This window comes from Rhinopithecus roxellana, chromosome 18 (genome assembly GCF_007565055.1).
Source record: "Rhinopithecus roxellana isolate Shanxi Qingling chromosome 18, ASM756505v1, whole genome shotgun sequence".
Taxonomy (NCBI): domain Eukaryota; kingdom Metazoa; phylum Chordata; class Mammalia; order Primates; family Cercopithecidae; genus Rhinopithecus; species Rhinopithecus roxellana.
The window spans coordinates 38,551,894-38,564,550 of record NC_044566.1 but is presented as its reverse complement, the minus strand read 5'-3'; positions in this window follow the sequence as shown (position 1 = coordinate 38,564,550).

Below are 12,657 nucleotides of genomic sequence, written 5' to 3'. Positions count from 1 at the left end.
AGTATATAATGTATATGTATCAATATATAAAGTATTGTTGAAGTTGATTTCTAACACACACAAAGAAAAACAGGAAGAGATTCATCAAGGAGTTTGGGAGTGCAACATTTGTAGTAAAGGATACTCCCACATTCTGAAAATAACAACCAACATAAGTACTTTTATGATAATTACATGGGATATATTTTTAAAAGGAGATTGATATCTCGTTCACCTACTAATTTCTGACTAAGGAGTGAATTTAATGAGCTGCACAATGTAGCCCTGGTTAGAACCACATGGGTGGAAGAAAATTAGAGCAGTCTTAAGGTTGGGGTGGGAGTGGGAAAGGCTTTTTCCCAGCAGTGAATATCCTGCAATCTTACCACCTGGGAATAACAAAGACGTGTCTTTCCCTTTGCGAAGTGCTTGCTCCTGAGCCATTTTGGTAAGTCAGAGAGGAATTCACTGGGACAGAGGACACCAGCAGCAGATTCTAAAACTCCTTGTGGCAGAATTTGAGGTGGAGGAAGAGGTTCGTTTGGTGACAGATGCTCAACTTTAATTGTGTTACTTTCAAGCCCCACAGTCTTTCATAATTAAAAATGCATGTGCCCACAAGAGAGCCAAAACTACCAGTGTTCAATACCCATAGTGAATAGAAGCCAAAGTAAACCAGAATATCAGTAATAACCAACCAAGAATTTCTACACCACGGAAAGTTTATTAAATCAATGTTTGCCTTGTTTTTGTTTAATCTTTTTCTCCTCCAAACTTTTCATGACAATGGTAAAACCTAGAAAAAGAAATCAGGAGAAATTTCTGAATCAAAATATATTACTTATCTTTGCTCCAGAAGCCTGAGGAGTAAAATATATTATTTATATTTGCTTCAGAAGTGGAGGAGTAAAAATGGAAATCATACCTCTTCTTCACCGCAAATTCCTAGAGATAGTATCTTTTCTTTGCATAAGGAATGAGGAAAAAGACATTAATATAATGAAAAAGATGACCATTTAATTTTAAAATAGAAAACTAAAAGTGATAAAATTTGCCAAAAATCGTAGGGAACTACATGAGATTTTATACAGTATAAATTTAGCATTAATTAGAGAAAAAGTATCCTATCCTATTTGCACTCTTGAGTTGAATCTAAACTTGCACTGGCATTGCCTATCGATAAATATAATGAAGACGATTCTGGAGTATGAAGCCTTAGCGGTGTATCTCCTCCAATCTTATGAGAAAGCAGTGACAGGAGAGGTAGCTGTTGTGCATTTGGGATAGGGGCTAAAATCTTGCTCTCTTCCAAGATATCCCTTTAAGATATCCAAAGATATCAGTATGGTTGATCACAATCTCCCCAAATAAAAACCGAATTGTCTTTGGGTTAAACACAGCTGTATCAGTAAATATGGAAAACAAATGACTAAAACTTTAACAACCATGATTTGCAAAATCTTTGTCTCTAAAATTGTAATCAGTCAGAGATACGTGCTTCACTCCAATTTTTACTAGAATGCCTTTTTTTTTTCTCCTGTATCTGGAGATAAAGCATCTCCAGATTTTTCAATTGGAGATTTAGCATTCAGTTGCAATGTGTTTATAATCTGTGTAACATTATATAATCTATTCTTATTCTCCAAAGCCTCAGCTTGTACACTTTTAAAACAAGAATAATATATTGGAAAATTCTAAATTACTTTCATCTCTTTAATTCATTGAAATTGTGTGTATAATTTTATAAAGAAGAAAAAGGAGCAAATCATTTGTAAGACATTTTGACAAGCTCAAATTACTCTTTATAAAGTTAATATATTATACTTATATTTCAGCATTAAGATTTATAAGTTAGGAAACACATTGTTTTATCCGTTTGCATTCTTGCAAAGTACCAAATTATAGAGCACTCACAAAAGAGCTTAGTCACAGTTTCATCCTATCTGTGACCCAGAACATTATAACAGCTTGTGCATCATAAAAGGGCAAAAAAGGATAAACATCCTTTGCAATTATATAACAATAAATGAACCATAGCTGATCAGCATTATGATGAGCTGTGTCCTGAGAGAATTTATTTAGTCAGTTAGTCATTGAGAAGAAGTGCGCAGAATAAATCCATTGGGCATATGGGCAGCATGTGTTCAAGGACTCCCTGCAGCATTGAGATGACACATTATAATAAAATATAATGTATCATCTCTGCTATTATCATAATTCTTAGGATAAAAAATAATTCTACATTTTTATATACAAATATTTCCTGGAAATAAAACAACACAAAAAGGTGATGTGGAAATCTAAAGATATTTTTAACTGTGAAAAGTAGTGATTGATAATAAAACTTGATAGAGAATGGTATATAATATAAAAAGACTTTTTTGTCTTCAAGTTACCTGATGCCTTATGGTTTCTTAGTATCATTTATTTTCTTTATTTCATACCTAAAGTTCGTATTGACAATCTAAATTAGGTGTTTGCTTTTTCATACCTAAATTCCAGAATAATATCCATTACTAAATACATTAATTTTTTTTTCAAGAATAGTTACTTAACAGTACTGCCAAGACTTCTTCTGTGTATGGGTATCATCTATATTTTTCAAATATATTATCTTTTCTTTTCTTAACATGTAAATATATAACTAATATAATCAACATTATTTAAATTAACCAATATATTGTTTTCAAAATAAATGGTTCCAGAAAAATTTCTGAAATTTCCAAAGTTCCTTCCTCATTGACCAAGAAGAATGGAAGAAAGACTACGAATATTCTTATATGTACTAGATTTCAGGAAAATCTAGCTTCTATAAAACAAACAAACAAAAAACAGCAACAAACCAGAATGAAAACAAAAAAAAAAAATGATTTGTGAACCCAGATGTATCTTTTGATTCTATGTCATAAAGTCGTGTTTGATAACAGAGATCAGGCAGGCAGTGATATTACATATTAGCAAATTGTGCTATGAAGAAGCCAGCTCATACCAGCTGACTAAAGCCAGTCGCTTAACACAGCTATGAATAAATTTATTCTACATTGTTTAGGTTAAAAACAAAGATACTATTACTTTACACTCATTATTTCCTAGTTCTTTTGCTAAATTTTAATATTTTCTCTGGATTCAAGGTTATTTATGTCTATTCTAGCTTTGTAGTGAAAATACTATTTAATCAGTGGTAGCACGCATCTCTTCTAACTCCAAGAGATGTGAAGTTAGTAGCTTGAAATAGGTTCACATAAAAGTATTTGCACTATAAAAATGGACAAGTTGGCTGGGCGTAGTGGCTGAAGCCTGTAATCCCAGCACTTTGGGAGGCCGAGACGGGCGGATCACGAGGTCAGGAGATCGAGACCATCCTGGCTAATACGGTGAAACCCCGTCTCTACTAAAAACTACAAAAAAAAAAAAAAAAAAAAAAAAAAAAAAAAAAAAAACTAGCCGGGCGAGGTGGCAGGCGCCTGTAGTCGCAGCCACTCGGGAGGCTGAGGCAGGAGAATGGCGTAAACCTGGGAGGCCGAGCTTGCAGTGAGCTGAGATCCGGCCACGGCACTCCAGCCTGGGCGACAGAGCGAGACTCCGTCTCAAAAAAAAAAAAAAAAAAAATGGACAAGTTGTACAAATCAGGGTAAAATGTATGATTTTCTTAATTTGCTTTTTTTTTTCAATCGACAAGGGCAGTTTTATTTTTGTTTCTTTCCAATTAGTGCATCTTTTATTTTTATCCTGGCTTATTGCATCAGTTAGAACTTCCAGTGTGATGTTGAAAAGGAGTGGTGAGAGAAGATGTCCTTGCCTCAGTCCTGATCGTAGCAGAAAAGCTTTGAGTTTCTCATGAAGTATGATGTTAGCTGTACTACAAAAAAGACACATAGACCAACGTAACAGAATAGAAAATGTAGAAATAAGGCCACACACCTGTAACCATCAGATCTTTAATAAACCTGACAAAAATAACCCATAGGGAAAGGACTCCCTATTCAATAAATGGTGCTGGGATAACTGGCTAGCCATATGCAGAACATTAAAACTGGACACTTTTTTTTTTTTTTATAAAATATACAAAAAGGAATTAAAGACTTAAATGTAAAATGAAAAACTACAAAGCCCTGAAAAACAACGTATGCATTCTGGACGTAGAACTAAGCAAAGATTTCATGTTGAAGATGCCAAAAACAACTGCAACAAAAGCAAAAGTTGACAAATGGGATTTAATTAAACTTAAGAGCTCTGCACAGCGAAATAAACTATTAATGGACTAAACAGACAACCTAAAGAATGGGAGGAAATTTTCCATCTATGTATTTGACAAAGATCTAATATTCAGCATCTATAAGGAACTTAAATAAATTTACAAGAAACAAATAACCCTACTAAAAAATATGGGCAAAGGACATGAACAGATACTTTTCAAAAGAAGATATACATGTCACCAAGAAACATATAAATAAAAAAGTTCAATACCACTGATTATTAGAGAAATGCAAATCAAAATCACAGTGAGATACCATCTCACATCAGTCAAAATGGCTATTATTAAAAGTCAAAAAAATCACTGATCCTGTCAAGGTTGTGGAGAAAAGGAAACACTTATCCACTGTTGATCGGAATATAAATTAGTTCAACCATTGTTGAAAACAACGGTGCAATACCTCAAAGAGCTAAAAAGAAAACTACCTTTTGACCCAGTAAGTCAATGACTGGGTATATACACAAAGGGATATAAATTATTCTACCACAAAGACATAAATCTTTCCACTGTAAAGACATATATATATATGTTCTTTCCAGGACTATTCACAATAGAAAAAAAATAAATCAACTTAAATATCCATTAATAACTGATTGAATTAAGACAATGTGATACATATACACCATGGAATACTGCACAGAATGATGTATTGGTCCATTTTTAAATACTGCTATGAAGAAATATCTGAGACTGAATAATTTATAAATAAAAGGTTTAATGGACTCACAGTTCCACATGACTAGGGAGGTCTGACAATCATGACAGAAGGTGAAGTAGGAGCAAAGGCACATCTTACATGGTGTCAGGCAAGACAGCATGTTCAGGGTAACTGTGCTTTATAAAACCATTAGATCTCTTAAGACTTGTTCACTATCATGAGAACGGCACAGGAAAGACCTGCTCTCATGATTCAGTTACCTACCACTAGGTCCCTCCCATGACATGGGAATTCTGGAAGCTACAATTCAAGATGGGAATAGGGTGAGGATACAGCCAAACCATATCATTTTGCCCCGGCCCCTCCCAAATCTCATGTTCTCACATTTTAAAACTAATCATGCCTTCCCAGTAGTCCCCAAAAGTCTTAACTCATGTCAGCATTAATTCAAAAGTCCACAGTCCAAAGTCTCACCTGAAACAAGGAAGTACCTTCCACCTATGAGCCTGGAAAATCAAAATCCAAATTAGTTAGTTCCTAGATACAATGGGGGTACAGGAATTAGGTAAATATGCCTGTTTTGAATGGGAGACATTGTCCAAAACAATGGGGACATTGTCCAAAACAATCCAAAATCCAGTGCCGCAGTCAAGCTAATGCTCCAAAATGATCTCCTTTAGCTCCATGTCTCGCATCCAGGTAACCCTGATGTAAGAGATGGGTTCCCATGGCCTTGGGCAGCTTTGCCCCTGTTTCTTTGCAGAGTACAGCCCTACTCCTGGCTGCTTTCACAGGCTGCTGTTGAGTGTCTGTGACTTTCCCAGGTGCATGGTGCAAGCTGTCAGTGTAGCTACCATTCTGGGGTCTGGAGGATGATGATAGCTTCTCACAGCTTCAGTAAGCAGCCCCAGTAGGGACTCTGTCTGGGGCCTCCCATCCCACTTTTCCCTAGCAGAGGTTCTCTCTATGAGGTCTCTGCCCCTGCAGCCACCTCTGCCTGAACATCCAGGCATTTTAATACATCCTCTGAAATGTAGGCAGAAGTTCCCAAACTTCAATTATTGACTTCTGTGCACCTGCAGGCCCAAAATCACATGTAAGCCACCAAGGCTTGGGGCTTGCACCCACTGAAGCAATGGCCTGATCTCTACATTAGCCCATTTTTGCCATGGCTGGCATACGGGGAATCAGGCATCAAGACTGCACAAAACAGCAAGGTCCAGGGCCTAGCACAGGAAACAACTGTTTCCTCCTAGGCCTCCCAGCTTATGATTGGAGGGACTGCCATGAAGACTTCTGACATGCCCTGGAAATATTTTCCCCATTGTCTTGGTGATTAACATTTGACTCCTTGTTACTTATGCAAATTTCTGCATAAGTTTGAATTTCTCCTCAGAAAATGGGTTTTTCTTTTCTACGGCATCATCAGGCTGCAAATTTTCCAAACTATTTTGTTCTGCTTACCTTTTAAACATATGTTCCAATTTCAAAGTGTATCTTTGTTAATGAATAAAAATGAATGATTTTAAGAGCCGCCAAGTCACCTGTTGAACATTTTGCTGCTTGGAAATTTTCTCCACCAGATGCCCTCAATCATCTCTCTCAAGTTCAAAGTTCCACAGATCTCTAGAGCAAGGGCAAAATGCTCCCAGTCTCTTTGCTAAAGCATAGCAAGAATCATCTTTATTCCAGTTCCCAATAAGTTCCTCATCTTCATCTGAGACCACCTTAGCAAGACTTTTTGGTCAAAACCATTCAACAAGTCTCTAGAAAGCTCCAAACTTTCCCACACCTTCCTGTCTTCTTCTGAGCCTTCCAAACTGTTCCAACCTCTGACTGTTACCCAGTTCCAAAGTCACTTCCACATTTTGGGGGATGATAATAGCACTGCCCAACTCTACCTGTACCTATTTATTGTATTAGTTCATTTTCATACTGCTATGAACAAATATGAGAATGGGTAATTTATAAAGAAAAAGAGCTTTAATGAATGCACAGTTCCACATGGCTGGGGAGGCCTCACAATCATGGCAGAAGGCAAAGGAGGAGCAAAGGCATGTCTTACACAGCAGCAGGCAAGAGAACATGTGCAGGGGAATGGCCCTTTATAAAAGCATCAGATCTTATGAGACTTATGCACTGTCATGAGGACAGCATAGGAAAACCCACCCCCATGATTCAATTACCTCCCACCAGGTCCCTCCTATGACACATGGAGATTATGCAAGTTACAATTCAAGATTTTGATGAGGAGACAGCCAAACAGTATCAAAAGGGATCATGTCTTTTGCGCGAACATGTATATAGCTGGAGGTCATTATCTTTAGCAAACTACATCAGGAACAGAAAACCAAATGCCACATGTTCTCACTTGTAAGTAGGAGCTAGATAATGAGAACACATGGGCATAAAGAGCCCAACAACAGATACTGGATCCTACTTGAGAGTTGAGGGGTGGAAGAGGGAGAGGATCAGAAAAAAATAACTATTGGGTACTAAGTTTAGTTCATGCATGATGAAATAATCTCAACAACAAATCCCCATGCCATAAGTTTTCCTACATAACAAACACAAAATAAATATAATACAATGAAAAAAAGTTTTGAAATTGGGTAATATGAGTCTTCCAATATTGTTCTTTGTTTTGAAGATTGTTCTTTGTTTTGAAGAGTGTTTTGACTATTTTAGGTCCTTTTGAATTTCATATACATGTTATAAACACCTTATCAATGTATATACAAAGCATGTTGGTTTTTAAATTTTAGTTTGATTTCTTTATGTTTTTGAGACCAGGTTATGAGACTCGCTAATGTGTGTATGTTTGGTAGAGATGGGGTTTCCCCATGTTGCCCAGGCTGGTTTGGAACTTCTGGCCTCCTGTGATCCACCCTCCTCAGCCTCCCAACATGCTGGCAGTACAATCATGAGCCCTTGTGCCCAGCCCTTGCTGGGATTTTGATTGAGATTTTATTGAATCTAGACTGATATGGCAGGTGTGGAGGGACTGAATTGAATGCTTTGCTGTATCTAGCATTGCCTCATTCATTGAGGTTTTGCCAGTTTTCTAGATGTAAAATTCATTGAGGTTTTGCCAGTTTTCTAGATGTAAAATTCATTGAGGTTTTGCCAATTTTCCAGATGTAAAAAGTAATTGAAAATTTTTAGTTTGTTGTGTCAATAGCTATTACATTATGATCACCACAAAACATCCATTATTGGAAAACTATTATCTTTTTCAATAAAAAGGTTACGTCTTTGACTCATGTGAATTTCTGTTATGTTACCACTATTTTATGTTACTCATTAATTTAAACAAAAATAACCAAATTCCAGGTAAAAACTATTTTAATCACTCAATTGCTTCTATAGATACAAAAACCTGGCAAAACGCTTTAAGAGTTTTATGTGATAATTGATTCACTATTAGGGATTTATCATAAAGAGGTTTATATAGTTTATTGTTATTTGTAAATGTGTGCTATACTTCCTTTACATCAGTAAAATTTATAATCAACTTATGTATATACACATATACTTACATTATTTTTCCAGAGAACTGGTTGTTAAACATGTATCATCAACTATTGCATAAATTTAAAAAATGAGGTAACACAGAGAAATACTACACTGGAAAAAAAAAAAATAGAGAAAATGAAGAAAGCGAAAGATGCAAAAATTTTCAGGAAATTCTTTTTTTTCCATTTTTTAAAACTTTTATTTTAACTTCAAGGCTGTAAGTGCAGGTTTGTTACATAGGTAAACGTGTGTCATGGGGTTTGTTGTGTAGTTTATTTCATTAACCAAATATTAAGCCTAGTACTCATTAGTTACTTTTCCCGATGCTCTCCATCCTCCCACCCTCCACCGTTTCAAAGGCCCCAGTATGGGTTGTTTTCTATATGTGTCCACTTGTTCTCATTATTTAACTCCCACTTATAAGTGAGAACATGCAGTATTTGGTTTTCTGTCTCTGCATTAGTTTGCTAAGAATAATGGCCTACAGCTCCATCCATGTCCCTACAAACGACATGATCTCATTCTTTCATTATGGGTACACAGTACTCCATGGCATATATGTACCATATTTTCTTCATGCAGTCTAGTCTTTGATGGTGATTTAGGTGGATTCCATGTCTTTGCTACTGTGGATAGTGCTTCAATGAACACATGTGTGCATGTGTCACTATAATAGAAGGATTTTTATTTCCTTGGGCACATACACAGTAATGGGATTGCTGGGTCAAATGGTGATTCTGTCTTTAGGTCTTTGAGGAAACACCACACTGCCTTCCAAAGTAGCTGAATTAATTTACACTCCCACCAACAGTAAATAAGCATTCCTTTTTCTCCACAAGTTGCCAGCATCTATTACTTTTTGACTTTTTAATACAAGCCATTTTGACTGATGTGAGATGGTATCTCATTGTGGTTTTGATTTGCATTTCTCTAATGATCAGTGGTATTGAGCTTTTTTTCATATGATTATTGACCACATGTATGCCTTCTTTTGAAAAGTATCTGTTTACATCCAACCAAATCCAAATGCCTGTCAATGATTGACTGGATAAAGAAAATGTGGTACATATACACCATGGAATACTACGCAGTCATAAAAAGGAATGAGATAATGTCTTTCGCAGGGTCATGGATGTAGCTGGAAGCCATTATCCTCAGCAAACTAACACAGAAACAGAAAATCAAACACCACATGTTCTCACTCATAAGTGTGAGCTGATGAATATTGGGAACACATGGACAGAGAGGAGAACAACACACACTAGGGTCTCTTGGGGGGTAGGGGACAAGGGGAGAGAACTTAGAGGACAGGTCAATAGTTGCAGCAAACCACCATGGAACATGTACACCTACTTAGCAAACCTGCACTTTCTGCACATGTATCCCATTTTTTTAGAAGAAATAAAGAAAAACAAAAATTAAAAAAAAATAACAATAAGCCTTTCAGGCGACCACTGAGTTATTCCTAAATAGTTAAAATATAAATAAATAAATAAATAAATAAATAAATAAATAAATAAATAAAGGAAAAAGTGTCTGTTTATGTCCTTTGCCCACTTTTTTATGGGGTTGTCTTTATTTATTTATTTATTTATTTTGGTAAATTTGTTTAAATTTCTTATAGATGCTGGATATTAGACTTTTGTCAGATGCATAGTTGGCAAAACTTTTCTCCTATTCTTTAAGTTGTCTGTTTACTCCATTCATAGTTCTTTTGCTGTGCAGAATCTCTTTACCTCAATTAGATCCTATTTGACAATTTTGCTTTTGTTGCAATTGCCTTTAGTGTCTTCGTCCTGAATTCTTTTCCTGTAGTGATGTTCTGAATGGTATTGCCTAGGTTGTCCTCTAGAGTTTATATAGTTTTGGGTTTTACATTTAAGATTATAATCCATCTTGAGTTAATTTTTGTATATGATTTAAGAAAGGGGTCCAGTTTTAACCTTCTGCGTATATCTAGTCAGCTATCTCATCACGATTTACTGAATAGGGAATCCTTTTCCTATCGTTTGATTTTGTCAGGTTTGTCAAAGATCAGCTAGTTGTATATGTGTGGTTTTATTTCTGGGTTCTCTATTCTGTTCCACTGGTCTATGTGTCTGTTTTTGTGCTAGTACTGTGCTGTTTTGGTTACTGTTGCTCTGTAGTATACTTTGAAATTGGGTAGCATGATGTCTCCAGCTTTGTTCTTTTTGTTTAGGATTCCCTTGGCTATTCAGTCTCTTTTTCTTTATTATTTCATACGAATTTTAAAATAGTTTTCTGTAGTTTAGTGAAGAATGTGTAAACTTACATGGAAATTAAAACGGCATGATTCTGAATAGTACATGGGTCAGAGAATTCTCAAGAGAAATTGAAATGTTTTGAACTAAGTGAAAATAAAAATACAACTTATTTCAGTGTCTGGGATGCAGTGAAAAAAGTGATTAGAGAGAAATTTACAACAATAACCTAAGCTTCCACCTCAGGAAACTAGAGAAAAAAGCTATTTAAGCCTAAAATGAAGAAAATAAATGAAAATTAAAGCAGAAATTAAATTAAAACCAAGAAATTAAATATGTTCTTTGAAATGATCAATTATTTTAATTGACATTTATCCAATTGAATTTTTTTACCTATATTCTAGTTCTGTAGGTTTTTCTTCCTTTATATTTCTAATATGTTCATGCCTATTGTTCATCTTTTTATACTAGTTTTCACTTATGTGTAGTTGCTTTAAATTTTTTGTCTTTTTCAACATTTGGGTCATTACTGACTCTGGTTTTATCAACTCTATTTTTGATACTACATGGTTCTTTCCTGCTTTTTAAATTTGTTTTGTACTTTTACTTAATATAATATATCATATTTAGAATACAAGAGACTGAAGTAAATTATATTTACCCCTAGAAATGCACCTGCTCAATTTGTTGCTGTTTTTTGTTTGTTTGTTTTGCTGTTAATATGAATGTTTGATTCTTTTTCATCTGGAGTTGAGCTGGGTTTGGGTCTTGTTGCTATGGTTACGTCCAGTGCATAACAGCTTGCATTTTCCTATGCAGTATCTTTACATCAGGTAGTGGTTGAGGCACTAGAGGGGTTTTTTCTCAATGTTCTTGATTCATTCTTCGTTACTGGCATTAACCCTCTGATCTTGACAAAGAGATATTCTCTTTCCACACTCAGCCCATCCCTAGTGTTCTTCTGTTATTGCTTTTGATTAATTTTATCTAAGATGTTTGAGGATCAATAATTGTTTTGTATTCTCCTGCTTCCATATTAGGCCTAAGTGGGCCCCGTTTGCTTGGTTCTCTAAGGCGTGCCTTTTAAAGTATCTTTTCTGTTATCCCCTAACAGAAAAAGATGCTAAGCATCTCAGCATCTTAGTTAGGGGACAGAGTTCTCTTAGTCTCATTTAGTGGTAGACCTTTTCTGATAGTATCTAGAAAATTAGGTTGGTGCAAAAGTAATTGCAGTTTAGAATGTTGGATTTAGAATATTGTTTTCCCTTTCCCTATACAGCAGAAATGTTATTATTGTTTCCTTTACTCCCAGACAGATTTTGACCTGTCTCATGGATGGAAAGTTTTTCTGTTTCTCCTCCAGTAGCTTACAGTTTCTGTTTATCATCTCCCTGATGCTGAACATTCTCATGAAAAGCTGGGAATGAGTGCAAATTCCATTTGTGTCTGCAACTCTCAGAGTTTCTATATATACATGCTAGCTATACTCACCTTTTAGCAATTTGTTATATAAAATTTAGCCAAATTCTTAGAGTTTATTACATACTTGCGTGGTGTCCATGTCCCTTCCTTCTCTTCACTGACACAGGGTGTGCCAGTGCTTACATCCTCTCTCCTCTTGAGTTAACATGCATTATTTTAGATATCAAGCTGCTTGTTTGTGTAGCAACCTGAGCTCTCTGATAGATTCAAGAAAAGTTATGATTTATGAAAAAGAGTTATGAATGTCACTTAGCAAAATAAGGGTTCTGGAGTTAACCAGGCCTTATCCTTCTTAGATACCAGTTTGATAGCCCTTGGTAATATTCATTTTATTCATATATCTATATAAAATGAAATTACTCACCAAATTCTAAGAAATATCTTTCTAATTAATGTTCTACTTTTAGTTTATTTTTCCTAGTAATGTTTTAGTGAATCTTTAAATTGAAATCTAGCTTACCAACCATATATTAAACTTTATAATTCCTGCTAACTCAAAACTAATAATAATTTTGGTAATGACACAAAATTCTACTTTGGAAAAT